The sequence below is a fragment of the Oncorhynchus mykiss genome, chromosome 30 (genome assembly GCF_057628025.1).
Source record: "Oncorhynchus mykiss isolate SJ-2025 chromosome 30, ASM5762802v1, whole genome shotgun sequence".
NCBI classification, from domain to species: Eukaryota; Metazoa; Chordata; class Actinopteri; order Salmoniformes; family Salmonidae; genus Oncorhynchus; species Oncorhynchus mykiss.
This window is the reverse complement of record NC_143051.1, coordinates 16,437,601-16,444,037: the sequence shown is the minus strand read 5'-3', so window position 1 is coordinate 16,444,037 and position 6,437 is coordinate 16,437,601.

Here is a 6,437-nt window from a genome sequence, read left to right as displayed (position 1 = left end):
TAGTAGAATAAACATGGTACAATTTTGAAACTTAGTTTTGCAACAGCAGTTTTCCTCTTGTTACAGCCACTTAATTAGCCCATATCAATATTTTTATTTTGAATGGTAAATTATGGTCCGATTCAATCAGATCCGCTTTAGCTGACATCTGCATAGGGGATGTTTTGACGGTGTCTGAGGTGGAACTGCGTTAGAGCTGTCAAAAAGCAGAAATTGCCATTGGCTGCACTGAGACGCATTAAGAGAAATCACATGCAGCCTTGTTTACAAGTTTGAACATTGGAATGTGAGATGTAATCTACACCTCGATTAGGCTGATAGAAATCCTCAGTATTTAGTTAAATATTCTATTTGAGAGTTAATTCTACACAGCCTACACTTTCTTGTTCTGATTCTCTAATGTGAGTGGGGCGGGTGTGGCTTTGTGACAATGATCAAGAGAAACTTCTCACCGATTTGACAGCTCCATCTCAGTTACACCTTCGACACCGCCAAAACATTAAACCCCATGGCAAAATGTGTAGAAATGTAGGAAATTAGCATTAAACTGCAAAAATGTATCCAAACCCCATGGCAAAATGTGTAGAAATGTAGGAAATTAGCATTAAACTGCAAAAATGTATCCAAACCCCATGGCAAAATGTGTAGAATTGTAGGAAATTAGCATTAAACTGCAAAAATGTATCCAAACCCCATGGCAAAATGTGTAGAAATGTAGGAAATTAGCATTAAACTGCAAAAATGTATCCAAACCCCATGGCAAAATGTGTAGAAATGTAGGAAATTAGCATTAAACTGCAAAAATGTATCCAAACCCCATGGCAAAATGTGTAGAAATGTAGGAAATTAGCATTAAACTGCAAAAATGTATCCAAACCCCATGGCAAAATGTGTAGAAATGTAGGAAATTAGCATTAAACTGCAAAAATGTATCCAAACCCCATGGCAAAATGTGTAGAATTGTAGGAAATTAGCATTAAACTGCAAAAATGTATCCAAACCCCATGGCAAAATGTGTAGAAATGTAGGAAATTAGCATTAAACTGCAAAAATGTATCCAAACCCCATGGCAAAATGTGTAGAAATGTAGGAAATTAGCATTAAACTGCAAAAATGTATCCAAACCCCATGGCAAAATGTGTAGAAATGTAGGAAATTAGCATTAAACTGCAAAAATGTATCCAAACCCCATGGCAAAATGTGTAGAAATGTAGGAAATTAACTGTAAACCTGCAACAACAACAAAAAAAATCTGTCAAGCGAACTCATTTGTTAACTTGTTGTTAATAAAATATTTATTTTGCTAACAGATCCTTCTTTACTGTAGGTATTAAATTATAGTGTTTAATCCCAGTTCTGAGTTAACGTAAGTGAATGTATAGCAGCTAATGGTATAGCTAATAGGATGTGTGTTCGTCGATCAACTGAGGTGAATAAAGCTACAGAGGCCATTGTGATATTGACTGGGGTCGTTTTTGCGTTTCTCCAAATAGCATTTTAGAGTGTTTTTTTTGTATAGAAATGCAGTAAATGAGCTTCAACTTTCTAAAAATCTCACAAAAACTCAGACCCTGGTTAGGGCCCTGCGCTGGACCTGTCTGCTGTTTGTGACCCTGACTTTGCCTACGTGCATCTACACATATAAAATCAAGAACTTAAGACTAATAAGGTTATATCTGCAAAAAGAGGATTCTTGGATAATTGGCGTTAAAATTCCGAACCCTCATTGGTTTGAATGGTGCCAGCAATTGTTATCTTGTATTCTTTTTAACTTAACAACATCAATTGGGGATATTTAGAGTACTCTATGGGTATAGAACATTGAACAGAACAAGGCTACGCCAATAACTACATTTTGACAGAAATGCAGACAGAACCTTATTGTCTCAAGTTCTCGAAATGGCAAACAATGTGGGCTCAAAGGAAGAAATGAATCACACAATCAAAATAACTGTTCATGCTTTCTTTCATCCATTTCTTCTGAACATTGTGTTCTATGCATCACACATTTCCCCCAATGTGAAATTCTATTTTCTATCAATCTTAAACCAACATGATCTCACAAAGTCACTGCTATACACTCTTATCTAGAACCTAAAAGGGTTCTTTGGCTGTCCCCATAGGAGCACCTTTTGAAGAACCCTTTTTGGTTCCAGATAGAAACCTTTTGATTCCAGCTGCTCCTCTCTCAGACATATAGGAAGGGAGGGGCTGGGTGGGGTTATCTTGTTACCTTCCACAGGAAACAAAAACACAGTTTAACTGGTGTGTTTAAGACAGGCTACACTATTAGAAAAAATAGTTCCAAAAGGTCCCATATGAGAACCCTTTTTTTTACCTGTGGAAGGTAACAAGATACCCCCACCCAGCCCCTCCCTTCCCATATGTCTGAGAGAGGAGCAGCTGAGCAGCGGAGAATGGTTAATGGGTTCATTAGGCATGCCTCCTTAGGGTGTGTCAATGAGTGTCAACCCCAGTGCTTAGAGGAAGGAGTATACAGGGGATACCCCAGGCTAAATATTCACTCTAACAACACAGTCAGGTTCAGGAACTAAGAATCAGCTCTACTGGCAGTCTTAAATAGGCCCCCTGCAAGCATCCTTTGTGAGTATGTCTTATGTGTGTATGAAAACATATGGGTGTTTCTAAACACACTATTGTATCCATTGTCAAGCAGAATGTGCTTTAAAACAGATCATAGGTTGATGCCTTGTTTCCTTTTACTAATGAAAGTTTGAGGCTGCAGAAGAAATGTTCCTACCCAATTAACCAGGTTGTTTTAGTAGATGCATATCAACGAGTCCAATGTCTTGGCATCCAAGCTACATCATCTAAAACTGATGAAAGTCATGTCTTATAAGATTTTCTCTAGCTTCTTTCTCGTGTCCCAACTGGCAGGTGTACAAACACCACTGACTTGGAGGTATTCATCCATCCCATAATCCTCAGCGCCTGCTTCTGGATCTGTGGGAAATATGAGACACTGTGATAGGGGCCAGCGAGACGAGAATGCTAGCCAATCAGAACACAGAACATCTGGAATCTGACTACAGGCAGTTCTGGCAAGCCTGACACAGAGATAGAGGTTGGAGGCAACATTGGAAAAGAAAAAGAAACGTTTCAGCAAAACGTCCGACAGCAAGAAGAATAGAATGAGGGAATTCTCGATGTTAACTTATAGTAGGAGAGAATGTGGAGTTTAGCCTGGAACTCTTTAGCTAATCAATTACATTAAAGTGATCAATTATGTGCTACAAGGGGAAGAAGATCAGAGGGAGTTTTTCACCCATTCAAATGAAAGGGCAAAATCTATACTTTAAAATATATCATTTATACTGTAGACATTCAATTCCCATCTGTGACCAACATGTACCACACCCGGGAATTAAACCCAATGTTTAGTTTTCATGGGTCAGAGAAATCTTCACATACTCCTCAAACACAGACTGGACATAGTTGAGTGATGACTGATTGTTGCATTATTGTTTGAAGGGAAACAGTTGGGAATCCTGGGGAGATCTTCAACTGTGTGATAAACTCTCTGGCCCTCAGGATACCTCACATTCCAGTGCTTTAGGCTGGACCAGACAGCCACTATCCACTATCCAATAGAGACCTGAATTCAAATTCTATTTCAAATCTTTTTTTAAAATTCAGCGTTTGCTTTGGCTGCCTGGTGCCAGATGAGCGGGGTTTAATATTTTGGGACTATTCTATTGGACCATTAAGCCAGGAAAGCCCAGATAAGGTATTTGAAATGATTTGAAATAGTATTTGAACACAAGTCTTATCCACTAGTCCTCTGAGAAAGACTTTTGTCTGAACAACTATCAAGCCATGGTGACTCACTATTCGAATTTCACTATTGTTGAAAATAAATGTTAAGGTGCATTACCACCTATGGTGACTCATATACAGTACATTAGGTCTTGACTTAGTCCTTTATGAGCATCTCTTGATTCCACTACTGGATGTTGATGCTTGATGTTCAGACGGGTCAAACACTACACATAGATATCAACAGAACTCTTGTTCTAAGTACTACTCAAACGAGGAGTAATGTTTTTACACATAGACCTGTAATTGTTGTCAACTGCGGTAGAGTCGTAGCCACCATTGTTGTATGTGTCATAATGAAAAAATACTGGAGTCTTGCAGGCAGGGAGCATCTTTCATTTCATATTCATGGATGCAGCCTGGTCTCAAAGGAGTTCAAGATTTCCAGCGTCTCAGTCAGAGAACATGAGCCATGTTCAGCTGCAGTGCATTGGGCGTGCAGCCATCAACACATTTCATCCCAGCAGCACTCGCCCCTCCCCTCTCTGATCTCTCCTTTCACTCAGGGAGAGAGAGTTGAGTGTGGGTTGTCTGGCTAGTCCAGTGATGACTCATTTTTTTCTGGCACTGCTCAGGGAGGAGAGGGGAGGCCAATGGAGGAGGCCCACGGAAAAAGAAGAGCAGCGCTTCGGGCATTTTGAGGCAGACTAGGCAACTTCACGAGCTAGATTTGGGCCCCAACACTCATACCCAGTTAATTTTCTTTGTTTTAAGACTGTTGGCATCATTACAGTGCATGGTCCACATCTTCCTATATTGTTAGCACTGCCTGGGCTCATTAGGGATAGCACAGATATCAGAGGAGGTATTCCTAATTGAAAATAGGGCATCTTGTAAATTATATCTGCTTGGTTGAAAAAATAACTGTGTTCTTGTTTGACTTCTGGTTGAATAACGGTTTAACTGCATGAATCAATACATGAACACAATGAATAAACCAGCACATGAAAATACAAGTGGAATATTGTCAGGTTGGAGAAAGGCCACGGATGTCATCAAAAGAGAGTCAGGATATGGGCCGACACTTGTAAAACATATAACAGCCAAACCGTTGGCAACTGTGGTTAGTTAGATCAAGTTAGAACATATGAGTATTTCTAATATGAGAATCTGTGTAGATGTTACTGTAATCATTTTCCTCTCTGGTGAAGTTGAAAATGACGGCCATACGAAGTATTCCCTCATTTCTCTGAGGGGACATATGAAGTACATGAAGCCTACTTTTGATTCTTTCCAAACTACATTAAACTAAGTATGTTTTACTTTACAGGGTATGCAGCTTCCATAAATGATATACATATATAGACTTTCACAACTTTGATGTCGAAAGGACATGTCGGTCTTTATAGTAACCACGTATTTACTATTCAATGTAAGATAATATCAACATCTTTAATGTGCTAAATCTTTAAAGAGGCCAAGTGACTGTGAGAGGTACAGATAGCAATATTGAGGTAGTAATGTGACTACTGACATGTCTGGTCATGTGGCCATCTGAAATTAGATCCCTCTCACCTGCCCTTTGTATACTCCCATCTAAGCTGTCGACTACCTCCATTTCATTCCATAGCAATGCACAGGCTCTTCCTAAATACAGGGCTTAGTACCTTTTGAGTACCGGATCCACCAACACCTGTGTTATAATGTATTAATTCATTAACAGATGTGTTATAATTTATAGCAGCAAAACTCATATACTCTACTGTAATGAATGTTGCTTGGGGGTGATCTGTCATTAAACGTGGGATTTTATTCACTCAGATATACATGTCAAATGTTGGGAAACTAAATGCTATTCATACATTTTCTGTTTGGATTAGATGAAATTGCTTTATTTTAGGTAGGAGTCATTTAGACCATTTAGGGAAGCTTTACAATGTTGTCAGGCAGGGAGAGGCCTGTGTGTGAAGTCAGTTAAATGATTGTGCAAACAGTAAATAGTGATTATAATAAACAAAACATAATTTAATTAAATAAAGTGAATACAGACGGCTTTTGTGGAAAATAAGTCAAATATAAGCTAAATCCGCGGTAAAGTACAACTTGAAGTACAAACAGACCACTTCGACATGAAATTAGTTATAAAGAAAGAAACATCTCTTGCATCCTCTTCCTGTATGGCATTTGCTTCTTTAAATCCTATTGAAAGAGATGCAAGGCCCCGATGCCCATGCATTCCTGCGCGCACCCCACTGGACATATTACGCACCAGACCCCAACCGGGCAATGCGCAAGGTGACAGTCGAATGCCCAACGCGCCCTCACTCAGCCGCGACGCACTGACTGAACTTCCCTTTCCCTCTCGACTACACGTCCAGTGAGATGAACCACCTTACAAAAAGTCTGAAAAAATGCAGGTCTTGCTCCTTTTAAAACGTCTACATTGTCCACGTCCTCAAGAATGGATCTAATTAAACCGTTGCACTCGTCATCATCGCCGAAGCATTGCCAACGTTTCTGAGGGAAGGCTGGAGATGAAGGACCACATGACTTATTGGGGCTGGGATGGGATGGGAGTCATAGGATTTTACTTCTCCTATTGGTCCAGGGGCTAACTCTTGACACGCAGACAAAGGAACCTCCTGCCATATAAATAGGAC